Source organism: Neophocaena asiaeorientalis, unplaced genomic scaffold (assembly GCF_003031525.2).
Source record: "Neophocaena asiaeorientalis asiaeorientalis breed wild unplaced genomic scaffold, Neophocaena_asiaeorientalis_V1.1 scaffold32, whole genome shotgun sequence".
NCBI lineage: Eukaryota > Metazoa > Chordata > Mammalia > Artiodactyla > Phocoenidae > Neophocaena > Neophocaena asiaeorientalis.
The window spans coordinates 1,069,156-1,083,431 of record NW_020185327.1 but is presented as its reverse complement, the minus strand read 5'-3'; the positions used below and the strand labels follow the sequence as shown (position 1 = coordinate 1,083,431).

At 41.3% G+C, this 14,276-nt stretch overlaps 1 pseudogene; it reads right to left on the bottom strand.

Moving 5' to 3' along the window:
• Positions 1-12,866: 12,866 nt before the first annotated feature.
• LOC112392709 (TIP41-like protein) lies at positions 12,867-13,494 on the bottom strand (annotated as a pseudogene).
• Between the last annotated feature and the right edge of the window lie 782 nt (positions 13,495-14,276).

Sequence of the window (14,276 nt, the reverse complement as noted above, 5' to 3'; positions counted from 1 at the left end):
CTCTTCTCCCTTTCTCCTTTTTTGCAATTCTTGACTTTTAAGCCTATTGTTTTGTTAAAGAGGTTGTGGCCTGGTCACCTTTTGCTCTGGAGCAGTGAACCCCAGTCCAAGAAATGGGGGGTTGCAAATAGAAAAGGAGGAGATGGGGCTAAAATGCCTTGATGGAATATCGACATGATATCATCCCTGTAACCATGTCTTGGAAATGAGTGAGAACCTGACCATCCAAATGGTCACATTAACTTGAGTAACTGCTATCTGTAAGTGACATGCAAAAATGGAAGGATGTACCAGATGGTTCATAACTGCTGTGGCGATGGTGTGCTCACAGAATTAATGGTGAACAATGATTAGAGTGCTGATGGATGGTATTTCGAACACCAGGAGCTGCAGTGAACAAACTCTGTCATCATTGGAAAAGAAAAAACAGCAAGAGGGGATGTCAAAATTTGCGTTCACTGAAGTTCCCATATGGATCCAAGATTGTTGCCGTGATTATTTCTGCTCCATGAGAACCATCTGCTTTCTCATACTAGCATCATTTAACATCAAAAGGACAGGGCATCAGCCTTAAATTAGGGAAAAAATGAGTAGCTAGAACTAATGAGAAGGGGAATGTTGATCTTCATTTATTAGTTTCCATTCTCCCAGTTATTAAAATAGACCCATGTACTCTAACCCCCTACTCACCTTTGTCCATCCAACTCTGGTAATACGTCCCTCCCTCTCTCTCCCTCCCCACCTCCCTCGCTTCTGCTCTCTTTCCCTCTCTGCTTCCCTCCCCTTCTCTTTTCCATTCTTCTGTCATCCTGTTCCAAACCCTCTGACTGCTTCAGCTCCCTTTCCTTTGGTGTGCCTGTTATAAGTGATCATCACTATACAAATTAGCATTTGACTTAAAAAACAAAAACAAAAAAACCAAACTGATAGAAAACTGAAGCCCAACAAGGCTGCCATTGAAGTCCCACTGCCAGGCCATGCACTGACCTCCAGAAGGACACAGATGGCTGTCTTTCCTGTCATGATGACACACCCAAAGCCCCAGTGGGCCTTGTGCATTTCTCCTTCTGTTGAGGGCTCACTCCTTCTCCACTTCAGTTTAAGTGGTTCTGGTGGGACTGAGCCCACTTTCCAGATGTAGGGGTGAGTCTATGACTTAAGTGACCCCATGGTCAACTTTGGGGAAAGGCTGAAAGGGACCTTGGCTCAGAGGAAAGGAGAGACAAGAGCCAGGAGAGTGACCTAGGGTCCAGATGCTACTGTTTGACATCCTGGATCCAGCTGTACCTGAACTCATCCTGTGAATTTCCCAGTTACATGAACCAATTAATAAAAACAGAATGAATGGAAAACAAAATAGTGCTATGCACTGTCTTATGTTATTTTAAAAATTATTTCTAATATTTTAAAGTCATCTTCTCTACAGGGTGACATATGCTTCCACTGAAAACAATCCAGTGTTCCTATTCTCTGACATTAGTAAATGTTAAATGAATATTTCATGACTGGCTAATAATTATGAGAATAACAATAATAGTTATTTAAAAATATTGTGGCCTAAATAGTGTTGAGGGCAGAGCTTTGGTTTTTGGCTCTTGTTTTTTTTTTTTTTGCGGTACACGGGCCTCTCACCACTGCAGCCTCTCCCGTTGCGGAGCACAGGCTCCGGACGTGCAGGCTCAGCGGCCATGGCTCACGGGCCCAGCCGCTCTGCGGCATGTGGGATCTTCCCGGACCGGGGCACGAAGCCGTGTCCCCTGCATCGGCAGGCGGACTCTCAACCACTGCACTACCAGGGAAGCCCTTTGGCTCTTGTTTTGCTTTGTTTTTTCTTAGGCCCTTTCTAAGTGCCTCATGGTATCAGGAAGTAAGTGAAATGAGATGAATTTGGGGTTAAGCTTGGAGTTTCGTCATTGTCATCATCGTCTCATGATCAACACGGTTACCACTCAACGACTGAACACTTAAATTTTTGTCAGATATGTTCTCCTACTCAGTTCTCAAAATAGTCTTAATGACACAGGTATTACTTCTCCCGTTTTGTAAATGAGCAAACAGTACTCCAGAGAGCTTACTAACTTTACTTTTAAGTCATCAAATAATAAAATTAATATTATGTGTCAAGAGTAATCTGAGGTTGTACGAATATGATCACGTGTTATTCTCAAGACAAGCTCCGTGAGGGAAGGTATCTTTGTCCCCATTTCACAGGTGAGAAGAATGAGGATCTCAGTGAGCTTATTAACTTCATTTGTCAAGTAATGACTGAGCTCAAATTTTGTGCCCAAATACTGTGCAGGATACTAAGGATACAGCAGTGGAAAAGTCAGACACGGTTGTCGGCTGTCTGGAATTTAGAGTCTAGCAGGAGAACAATCTAGTGGTGGGTCATAGCATCCTGGTTCATCCCAGTGTACACACTCAGCCATGGTGGAGCTCAGCGAGTGGACCCAGGTGCAGGTGATTGACTTTGTATCCTGATGCTGCCCTAAGATTCTGGCAAGAGTGACCCAACTCTGGGCCCTATGCTTTAGAGAGTCCTGTGTATCACAGACACACAAAGTAAGTTTAATTGAGAACACACTGTGATTTCTGTCTCTTGGAGCTCAGGACTGGCATCTAGTGATTTATATCCTTTAAACATCCAGTCTCATGACTAACACCTTTCAGGCTCCAGGGAAACACTCCTTCATAACTTTTATCTTCCATCCTCAACATAACAGTTGACTGTTGGAATGTAACCAGGTCTGTAGGCTGTGCCACTGCAGATTTTGGAGATGAACACTGCTTTGGGAGACAAGGAGGATTTGAGTTGCAGAAGCACTTGGTAAAGGAAAAGAGAAGCTAATTAAGTTGTCAAATTTTCCCTTGAAGACAGAGTAATTAATTTGTCAAATTCTCTCTCTCAGAACACGTGAATACAGCAGAGTCTTGCAAAACAAAGTGTCATTTTCCCCTAGTGTCGACACCCATTTTCTTTCTTCTTTTCATGTTCCAATTAGAAGGACTCTCCAATTAGGCCATGATTCACAAACACTGCACACCATGGCTAAGGAACATTTTGCAATATTGTATGTATGTCTAGATATAACACTGTAACACACCATACTCGTCTTTGCATTGACATTTAGATAGATAATGAATGCCAGAATCATAAATAATTTTATATTTAGATGAATCATTGTAAAGATTTAATTAACTTTTGAAAAAGTTTAAAAAGAGCTTTATTTAAGTACATCTGATTTTAAAAATTGATATTGGTTACATATAATTTTACATTGCCTTAACTTTAATAGATAATTTAATCTATTTTGTAAAAATTTAATCTATTTTTGAAGAAAAAGAACTTTTTGGAAAATTTAGGAAAACTAACTAAAATTTTTCATTGACATGTTTGAAGAAAATAGATTCAAATTTTCTTTACATTGAATACAATTCTGTTTTATTTTTAAATTCCTTATATCATTACTGATAATAGAAGACAAATGATGTATAAACCTTTAACGTATGATATTTTTAAAAATTTTTATTTATTTTATTTTTATTTTTGGCTGCGTTGGGTCTTTGTTGCTGCACGTGGGCTTTCTCTAGTTGCAGCGAGCAGGGGCTACTCTTCATTGCAGTGAGTGCTCATTGTGGTGGCTTCTCTTGTTGTGGAGCAAAGGATCTAGGTGTGCAAGCTTCAGTAGTTGCAGCACGCGGGCTCAGTAGTTGTGGCTCATGGGCTTAGTTACTCCGCGGCATGTGGGATCTTCCCGAACCAGGGCTTGAACCTGTGTCCCCTGCATTGGCAGGAGGATTCTTAACCACTGTGCCACCACGGAAGCCCTAACATATGATTTTAAAAAAATAAAATAAAGAGAATTAGGAAAGTAGAAAGGGGCAGGATTGGTGGTGAAGTGAAGAGTGGGGGCTTTGCATGTTCAATAAACCAGAGCTATTTGGAGATATGGGCTCACACAATAATTTTTTTAAAATGGAAATATACTTGATACACAATATTATGTTAGTTTCAGGTGTATTACATAGAGATTTGACATTTGCATACATTATGAAGTGATCACCACGATAAGTCTATTAACCATCTGTCTCCATGCAAAGTTATTACAATATTATGAACCGTATTCCTTACACTGTATGTTACATCCCTGTGGCTCATTTATTTTATGACTGGAGGTTTGTACCTCTTAATCCCCTTCACCTATTTCATCTCCCCCTCCCCCTGCATTGTCTCTGTATCTTTTCATTTTATTTTTGTTTTATTTTAAAAAATTTTTATTTTTATTTATTTTTACTTTTTTTGGGGGGCAAAGAACAATGAGTTTTATTTTGGACATGCTCTTCTTCCTCCCCTGGGTGTCCCTGCCTCTTCTGATCTCAGGTCCAAGCTGTTTTTTTTTTTTTTTAATATCTTTATTGGAGTACAATTGCTTTACAATGTTGTTCTTGTTTTATTTTTAAGATTCCACATAGAAGTGAGATCATATGTTGTTTGTCTTTCTCTGTCTGACTTACTTCACTGAGCATGATACCCTCTAGATCAATCCATTTGTAGCAAATGGCAAGATTTCATTTTTTATGGCTAATATTCCATCATAGATATATACCACAAATTCTTTACCAATTGGAAAGTTAGATTCCTTCCATATCTGGGCTACTGTAAATAATGCTGCAATAAACATTGATGTACATATATCTTTTGGAGTTAGTGTTTTCTTCATGTAAATACCCAGAAGTGAAATTGCTGGATCATATGGTAGTTCTAGTTTTAATTTTTTGAGGAACCTCTATACTGTTTTACATAGTAGCTGAACCAATTTACATTCCCATCAACAGTGCACAGGGGTTTCCTTTTCTCTACATCCTGGCCAACACTTGCTTTTTCTTATCTTTTTGATAATAGCCATTCTGGCAGGTGTGAGGTGATATCTCATTGTTTTTGATTTGCATTTCCCCAATGATTAGTGATGTGGAGCATCTTTTCATGTGTCTGTTGGCTATCTGTCTTCTATGGAAAAATATGTATTCAGGTCTTCTGCCCATCTTTTAATCAGTTTTTTTTTTAAATTAAGTTTGTTTGTTCAATATTGAGTTGTACGAGTTCTTTGTATATTTTGGATGTCAGCCCCTTATTGAATATATCATTTGCAAATATCTTCTCCCATTTAGTAGGCTGCCTTTTCATTCTGTTGACAATTTCCTTAGCTGCTCAAAAGTGTTTTAGTTTGTTGTAGTCCCATTTGTTTATTTTTGCTTTTATTTCCCTTGCCTGAGGAGACAGATACAAAAAAATTTTGCTAAGACCGATGTCAAAGAATGTAATGCTATGTTTTCTTCTAGGAGTTTTATGGTTTCAGGTCTTACATTTAAGTCTAATTCATTTTGAGTTTATTTGTGTGTATGGTGAAAGTAGTTCAATTAGATTCTTTTGCATGTAGCCGTTCAGTTTTCCCAACACCATTTACTGGAGAGGTTGTCTTTCCCCCATTGTATATTCTTGCCTCCTTTGTCATAGAATAATTGAACATAAAAGTGTGAGTTTATTTCTGAACTCTGTTCTGTTCTACTGATCTATGTGTCTGTTTTGGGGCTAGAACCATAGCGTTTTGATCACTGTAGCTTTGTATGATAGCTTGAAGCCAGGGAGTGTGATATCTCCAGCTCTGTTCTTTCTCAAGATGGAGATGAATTACGGATGCAGGGATGTTTCAATATCTGTAAGTCAATCAACGTGATACCACAATAACAAACTGAAGAATAAAAATTGTATGGTTTTCTCAGTAGATGCTGAAAAGATGCTGATGAAATTCAACATTCATTTGTGATAAAAGCTCTCAACAATGTCAGGATAGAGAGAACACACTTCAACGTTACAAAGGCGATATATGATAAACCCCCAGCTAATATCATAATCTGGTGAAAAGCTGAAAGCATTTCCTCTAAGAACTAACTCTTTGTTGAAATTCTCTCTGTGTTCATCCATTCTTCTCCTGAGTTTGGTGAGCATCTTTTTAATCATTTCTTTGAACTCTTTATTGGGTAGATTGCTTATCTCCACTTTGGTTAACTCCCTTTCTTTCTTTCTTTCTTTCTTTCTTTCTTCCTTCCTTCCTTCCTTCCTCCCTCCCTTTCTTTCCTTCTCTCTTCTTTTTAAAAATATTGCACTCCTTTCTTTTTTAAAGAAACATTTATTTATTTATTTGGCCATGCCATGCAGCTTGTGGGACCTTAATTCCCTGACCAGGGATTGAACCTGGGCCCCTGGTAGTGGAAGCACAGTGTCCTAACCACTGGTCCACCAGGGAATTCCCTGTTTAGTTCTTTTTCTGAGGCTATGTCTTGTTACTTTGTTTGAAGCATATTTCTGTCTCCTCATTTTTCCCTGTTCTGTGTTTATTTCTATGTGTTAGGTAGGTCAGCTATGTTTCCCAATCTTGGATGGGAGGGCTTATGTAGGAGATGTTCTCTGGGGCCCAGCAGCATGCTCCCCTCTGGTCACCAGATGTATATGCTCTAAGGGTGCGTCCTGTGTGGCTTGTGTGCCTGCTTCTGTTGGGGTGGGGTGGGTTGACTACTGTAGGTGTGCTGGTAGGCAGGGCTGGCTCCTGGCCTGGTTGGCTGTGAGACCAGGCCACATGCAATGGCTATGGGGTCACTGGAGGGCAGGGTAGGCTTCCTACATGGTTAGCTTTGTGGCCCACGGGGTCCTGGGGCTGGGGCTGGCCCCCTGGAGGGCAGAGCCGGGTCTCCAGCACTAACAGGCTAGAGGGAAGATTCGAAAATTGTGTTTGCCAGCACTGGTGTTATCATGGTAGAGTGAGCGCCCCCAGATGGCTGCCACCAACATCTATGTCCCCTGGGGGAGTCCCAGGTTCCTCCTGCCTCTCCAGGAGGCTCTTAAAGGTCAGCAAGTGTCTGACCCAGGCTCCTCTCAAGCTACCACCTCTGCACTGGGTCTCGGAGCGTGTGAGATTTTGTATGCACCCTTTAAGGGTGGATTATCTGTTTGATGTAGTCCTCCAGTTTTCCTGGACATAAGCCCTGCTGGATTTCCAAGCCAGATGTTCTGGGGGCTCCTATTCCCAGTGCAGGGCTGGGGAACCCAGGTGGGGCTCGGCCCCCTCACTCCTGGCGGAAGACCTCTGAGATTGTAATGCTCCTCCTTGTGTGGGTCGCCAACTCAGGGGTGTGGGTCCAAACTATACTGTGTCTCTGTCCCTCCTAACATCTCGTTGTGGTGTGGTTCCTTTTTTATGTCTTTAATTGTGGAAAATCTCTTCTGCTAGTCTTCAGGTTGTTCTCATAGAAAGCTGCTCTGTAAGTTGTGTAATTTTGGCATACACAGATTTGTTGAGATCTTAGTAAATTGCAAGAGCTTTTCAGTGGTTTGAGTGTCTGAAGCAGAACTGACCAACAGAAACAGAAAGCAAGTCACATATGTAATTTAAAATTTTATAGTAGCTACATTAAGAAAGTAAAAAGAAACAAGTGAAATCAATTCTAATAATGTATTTTATTTAACCTATCGAATAGTGACTACAAATGATCATTAATGAGTTAATGAATTTTTCATCCTTAGTCTTAGAAATCTGGTGTGTATTTCACACAGAGAGCACCTCTTCACATGGACTGGCCACATTGTGGATGCTCAGTTGACATGTGGCCACGGCGATCAGGGTAGACAGTGTGGGTCTGGAGCCTCATTTAGAATTCTGTGTCTGAGGAGCCTTAGAGATTTATGACCCTCTGAAACCGGGATCCCATGAATGTAGTTCTCCCTGGCTTTCCTCCTGGGCTGCATGGTCAGTTAGCTCTCCTTTACAGCTGGCACGAAGTCAAATCCACAAGATGTGAGTGGCCACCCTGAATTTATTTCTCAGAGGATTTGCAGCTCCTACGTAGTGACAGACCAGGGGACCCGGAGTCCCAACCACAGAGGAGGTAAAAATGTATCCTGAAATCCTTGGCCCACAGATTTTTGCTGACAAACCTTTCTCTACATCCCAATAATGGTTATATGGGAGCCAAAAATTGGAAACACCGCATTTTCACAATGAGGTTGGTTATCTCAAAAAGATAACGTCCTGAAAGAGGGTCTTTAGCATCCTTTTGAGTTGGAGAAAACAGTGTTTTTGAAGTGACATTCCAGAACTAATCTTCTGGTTCTGAAGAAAATGAACATTTTCACAGTCAAAGAAGGTGTCAGGAATTTGAATTTCGAACTTGACTGCTTAGGAATAAAGATCAGAATTTCAACTAAGAATGTGCCAAATCCATCTGTATCTCTCAGCATTTGCTGTGGCCACTTTCTTTTTATACATTTAAATCTTCCTTCCCTACCTTTACTCACATTCTGCTGAATGATAATATTCCCTGGAGCCTGATTTAGAAATAAGTGGAATGGCTACCAGCTAGCCTTTGGACTCAGATAGATTTTTTTTTTTTTTTGTAATGGGGTGATCATGGCAAGATATTTCCTCATGGCCAGGAAATAGATAAAAAGATATTTTCTCATATGTAAAGTGGACAATAATCACAGTTCTTATCTCCTAAGTTTTCATGAGGATTAAAAGAAATAATACACGTAATGCATTTAGCACAGTTACTGCTCATATCAAGTTAAATAAATGTTGACTGCTATTAAAATCTCTCGAGCTCTGGCATCTAACTCGTTGACTAACTGTAGGCTGATGTGAATCTACTTCTTTATATATGAAATTGGTTGATTCCTAAGTAAAAATCTTGACATCCTGACAATTTGATTATCTCCCATTTACATGGAGGCTGAGGGGGTAACACAGAGTGAACCAGCTCAAGGTTCACCACGTTTTGCCATGTATTTATTTTTTCCTCTCCATTTGCTTTCTCCTCCTTTTCTGTTCTTCACTATTTTCCTCTCACTTTCTTTCTCTTTTCTTCTTGGTTATGACTTAGGGATGTTGGTGCCCTGAATGGGCATGGCTTCACCTCCCGGGGCAATGGCTGGAGATGACTCTCTTAAGCGCTGCCTTTGCATGTTTGTTTATTTTCTTGTAGATGATGTCCATGCAGTAATCCTGAGATGAGAGCTGAACCCTTCGATCAATCCACTGGGTTCAGTGTGGGTTTTCCAGAAATAGTCTCTGATGATGGACTACATGATAATAATTGAAGACAGGAACGCCCTATTTATAAAGTTGGTGCAGGGCTCGCCCATCCCATCATCCTGGGAAGTGGCTTGGCCCCCAGCCTCTTGGTGAGGCAGTGTAGATTCTCCTCCACAGGGACACCTGTGGCAGGTGTGACAGGGGACGGTGGAGTGGCTGCTCTGGGAAGAGAAACAGTGGGAAAGGACATCTAGACAAGTCATCTCAGTGAGACCACAGGTGGCTGGAAGGCTGACAAGTGGCACAGGCAAGAGGGCTGGGGATACTGAGGCCCAATGGGGACCAGAAGATCAAAGCCAAGCATGCGGACGGGACTCAAAGGCCAAATGTCAGGCTGCAGCCGAGTGTGAGGGAGCCCTAGGGACCAGAGGTCAAGGGGAGCTGGTGGTCAGAAGTCAGGAGTGTAACTAGACATCAACCCTTCATCAGCCGTTTCCTTAGACAGGTGGCCTCCATCCTGCTTCCTGCTGGGCAAGGTGCTGCTTGCCATGTGGCAGATCAGGGCATGGGGGTGGGTGGAGGTATCGGATTGACTGGTACAGGATTGGGTGAGGGCAGAGTTTGACATTTTGGTGAAGGAACTGGTATTAGATGTGGTTATAGACTGAATGTTTGTGTCCCCCCAGAATTCGTATGTTGAAGCCTCTAACCCCTTGATCTGATTGTATTTGAAGATAAGATCTTTATGGAGGTAATTAAGGTTAAGTGAGGGTGTAAGGGTGGGGGGCTGATCTGATAGGATTAGTGTTCTTATAAGAAGAGAAAGATCTCTCTCTCTCTCTCTCCTCCATGTAAGCACATAGCCAGGAGGCAGCCATCTGCAAGTCAAGAACAGGGCTCTCACCAGATCCCATCATGCTGCCGTCCTGATCTCAGACTTCCAGGCTCCAGAGCTGTGAGCAATACATTTTTGCTATTTATAAGCCATCCAGTCTATGGTATTTTGTTATGGCAGCCCTAGCCCTAGGCTAAGACAGATGTAAGGTTTAGTTTTGGGGTGCATGTAGAGAAGGGAAAGACCATGCACTTGGAGACTCAGGCAGTGAGGGCCAGCTCTCACAGAGGTCCAGTCAAGACTGGTATCTCCAGGAAGGGTATTTAGAAAAGCAAGATAGGGTCCCAGCACCTCAGAGATTTGGGAGACCACCAAAGGCAAAACAAAATCTCGCCCCAAAGGAACTGAGTTCTCAGCATTGGAACACAAGATACAAATAGCACGAGAGCAGGGAAAACTTGGGTCACTCACCAAGGCTGGTCACAGCTCTTTAAACTTGAACTAGAGGGCCTGAGTGGGAAGGGTAAGAGGGGAGAGGGTAAAGTGCACCCAGATACAGGGAAAGTAGGGTACAGAGGTTGAGGATGAGCAAGGCCTGACAGCCAACATTTTTGCCTATAGATGAGTGAAGCACATAGGAAGGGCATAAGAGAGAGAAGCTCAGATCTGTGAATGGCTGGATCCTTCCCTTCATTCATGTTTTGTTCAAATATCTCTTGATCATTGTTTGATAATGTATAGTATCTGACTATATGTATATGTGTATCTATGTATAATACAATTATAATATATGTATATGATATGTATGTATATATACACACATACAATGTACAGATGTATATATGTGTAGATACATACGTAGTGTTTATATAGAGTTATTTATTAATACATACATATTTCCCCATCAGAAGGCCTCTGGTCTGGGCTCAGAGAACACTATGGTCAGCGGATCAGTCCTAGTATGGGAGGGAGAAGCTGGCTGATAGCATCCTGTTGGATTTACAGGACTGGGGTCTGTTACTTTTTCTTTTTTTTTCTTTTTTGGTAAAACATTATTTAATTAAAGAAAAATCACAAGATTATGCTCCCTTAAAGTTTCAATCTTTTATATCAACAAAACAGATTAATGCTCATTGTTAAAAAATCAAATACAATAAACGTATAGAGTATAAATCATCAGCAGTCACAATCTCTATAGATAATACTACCCTTAACATTTAGGAATCTCTACATAAAATCTTATATAGATCATACTTGCATTTTAAAAGTCAACATTAATATGCGCATGTTTCCAAATCAGTTAAACAACTTTCTGCCATTAATTTTAATGGATGCATATTTTTCTACTGTATGGACTGTAAAAAAATTCACAAACAGAAACCTCAATTAAACAGATTTGGGAGACTAGAATGGGGAGCTCTCATACCCAGCAACCATAGCAGAACCCAACAGAAAAAAGAAAGACTCCTTTTATTTCCTGGCAAGGACTCAACCAATGGAAAGTCATGGATTCTCTGTTTATGATAGCACTCCCATTTTCCTTTTCTTCTCTATAAAAGCCTTCTCCTTCCCTTGCCGTGTGGGGACTTGCACATGGCCCACCATGGTTGCAGACCTGAATTGCAATTTTCTGCTGATCCCGAATAAATCCAACTTTGCTGGAGAAATATCTGGAAGTCTATTTGTTGTAGGCCAACAGGATATAAATGGCCATTTAATCAATGCTCATTCAAGGGGCATTATAGCACCTTCCTTCTTTCCTTTTAGCTATTATAAACAATAGCATTGCCATGACTATTTATATATATACAACTCTATACAGCTGCCTGATTAATATTTGTGGGTTACTGTATGTAAGAATCTTTTGAGGATAAATTCTGAAAAAAAAAGTCAATATCGTTTGAGCTAAAGTATAAGCATTTCTAAAAATTTAGATTTCATTTTTTCTGAGGGAGTAAAGTATAGCTTAGTTTTAGTACTTTACTATCATTTTTAAAAAGAAAAATATCCATCACAGTGACGATGTTATTTCAAAGGAAAAAGAAAGTGCAGGATTTAGGAAGATACCAATCCAATCACATCTTACTGGGCTTAAATTCCAGTTCTGCCACCTATTAACTGTATAACTTGGGAAAATTACTTAATCTGTCTTTGCCTTAGTTGTCTCAGCTATAAAACAGAGATAATAATAGCATCTATTTCATAGGGTTGTTACGAGGGTTAACTATTACTACGATTACCCTGACTGATACTAGTGGTTTCTTCTCTCATTTGTCATTCTATATGATCACAAATATGATGTTAAAAATTCATTCAAAAAGGATAGGCTGCTATAAAGCTACAAGAAGAATTTTCATGACTCAATTTAAGCCTCCCCCCCACTTTCTTCACTTATTTTTTTGAAAACATATTCAAAAAGGATAAGCTGCTATAAAGCTACAAGAAGAATTTTCATGACTCAATTTAAGCCTCTCCCCCACCTTCTTCACTTATTTTTTTGAAAACTTCGTATGTTAACAGTTCCTTGAAATGGAGCACAGAGCTTTCAAACATTAAAACAACTATCAAAATAATTGTGTAATAAAAATTTCTGGAGGCCATGAGATTGGTATTTCTAATATCAGGACATTACATAAACAACACATACCACAAAAAAAGTAAGTGTTAAGGGACAGTTTTCTTAAACAGATTAAGTTTCAGAGGTTTTTAAAAAGCATCAGACTCCCCTTTACCAGGGAGTGTCTTTTGGAAAACATGTTCAACTCGTAGAACTTTTGGAAAAGAAGATGTAATGTTTCGATAACTGTGCAGTCAGCAGTGAATATGACACACCCGATCTTAAAGGTTAGACAAATAGCCATATAATATAAAGCGTTACTGCATTTCAAACTGTCAGACTGACAATGTAACAATGCGAACAAACCCAATGTCAGTTAGTACTTTCATTAAATGAGAATAGATACCTCATGGTAAAGTCTTGTGTCGTTCATCCTAATAAGCACCCCATCAATTCTCAAGAAAAACCACCACAGCAAGAAAAAGCTAGAAGGCGTTACTCTAATTTTCACACTCAGGCTTGAAACTCCATGATCGTGAAGTTCATCCTCAAACAGGAGAACTTCTTCAAAAAACTTAATCTGTTCTCTGGCTTTCAATTTCTCTATATCTATATGATCTGTTGTAGGTACAACCTTTAGCTTAAGTGATTCTCCAAGTAATGTTCCCTTATAATCTGTGTATAGGTCCAAGCATACGGTTTAATAAATTCCTCAGAGTGCTACCCTCTGTCCTGCTTTCCTGCCACTCTTTGGCACAGGCTAGTTTAAACATTCCTTGGTCGTTGTTCACACATCTTAATGCATCTGTAGCATTGAACTCAATCCCAAAGCCAGAGCCATGCTGGATTCTTGAAACGTTGTCTCCAAACATCATTTCAGGGAGAGATGGCATATGCAATTCATCAGCTAACTTCTCCGCATCCGCTGACTTCATGATGTGGGTCTTGGACGCCGTCAGCTTCCAGGGCCCGAAGGAGAAGTCCTGGTGGCTGCTCTGGAAGCCATGGATCATCATGGCCGCCGCGGGGCCTGCGTGGGCCGCACGGAACAGGTTGGAGCATTGGCGGCAGTGGCAGCGGCGGCCGACCGGGTCTGTTTCTTCTTAAAGGTCAGAGGGGGGATTTGGTATTCTCAGAGCCCTCATGTTCCCTGGCTGCTCTCCTAAAAGTCTGGGCTGGGGTAGGTGCTGGGAGGGCCTGACCTCCATGCAGAGGGTGCCTGTATGCACAGGTCGCCCCAAGTCCATCTTTTCTCCCAGAGATTGAGCAGGATTCCTTGGTCTGGAATGTCTCTGCCTGGCCATAGGGTCCCGCTTTCTCTGGGATCCTCCCGTCTGTGTGTCCAGGCCACGCTTCTGCTCCAGTTCTTGGTCCTATCTCTGATGATACTGAAACTGAGCGGGACCCTGTTGGGCTCCTGGGCATGGAAGGCTTTCAGACGCTTGTTAATCAGGGAAGGGAGGGTGTGCAGAGATAAGGGAGGAGCAGTCCAAAGAAACAACAGCACAGCTTTGGGGGCAGGGCCCTGGTTCCATCTCAGCTGGTACACATGACAATATCTCTGAGCTCTTCTGCAGAGCTAAAACCCCAACAAATGGAAGATGTTAACTACTTGATGAAGCATTCTTCATTCCAGAGAGAAGTCACAGTTTGACAGCCTTGAGAACCAGAGAATCTCATCAGGAGACCACCTGAGGCCAGATTAAAGGAGTGCAGGCCCTGCACTGACCCTGGTGCTTATCAGCAACCCGGCCCTTGAACCACTGCTGTAAAACTCCTCACCAAATCCTCCTGGGTT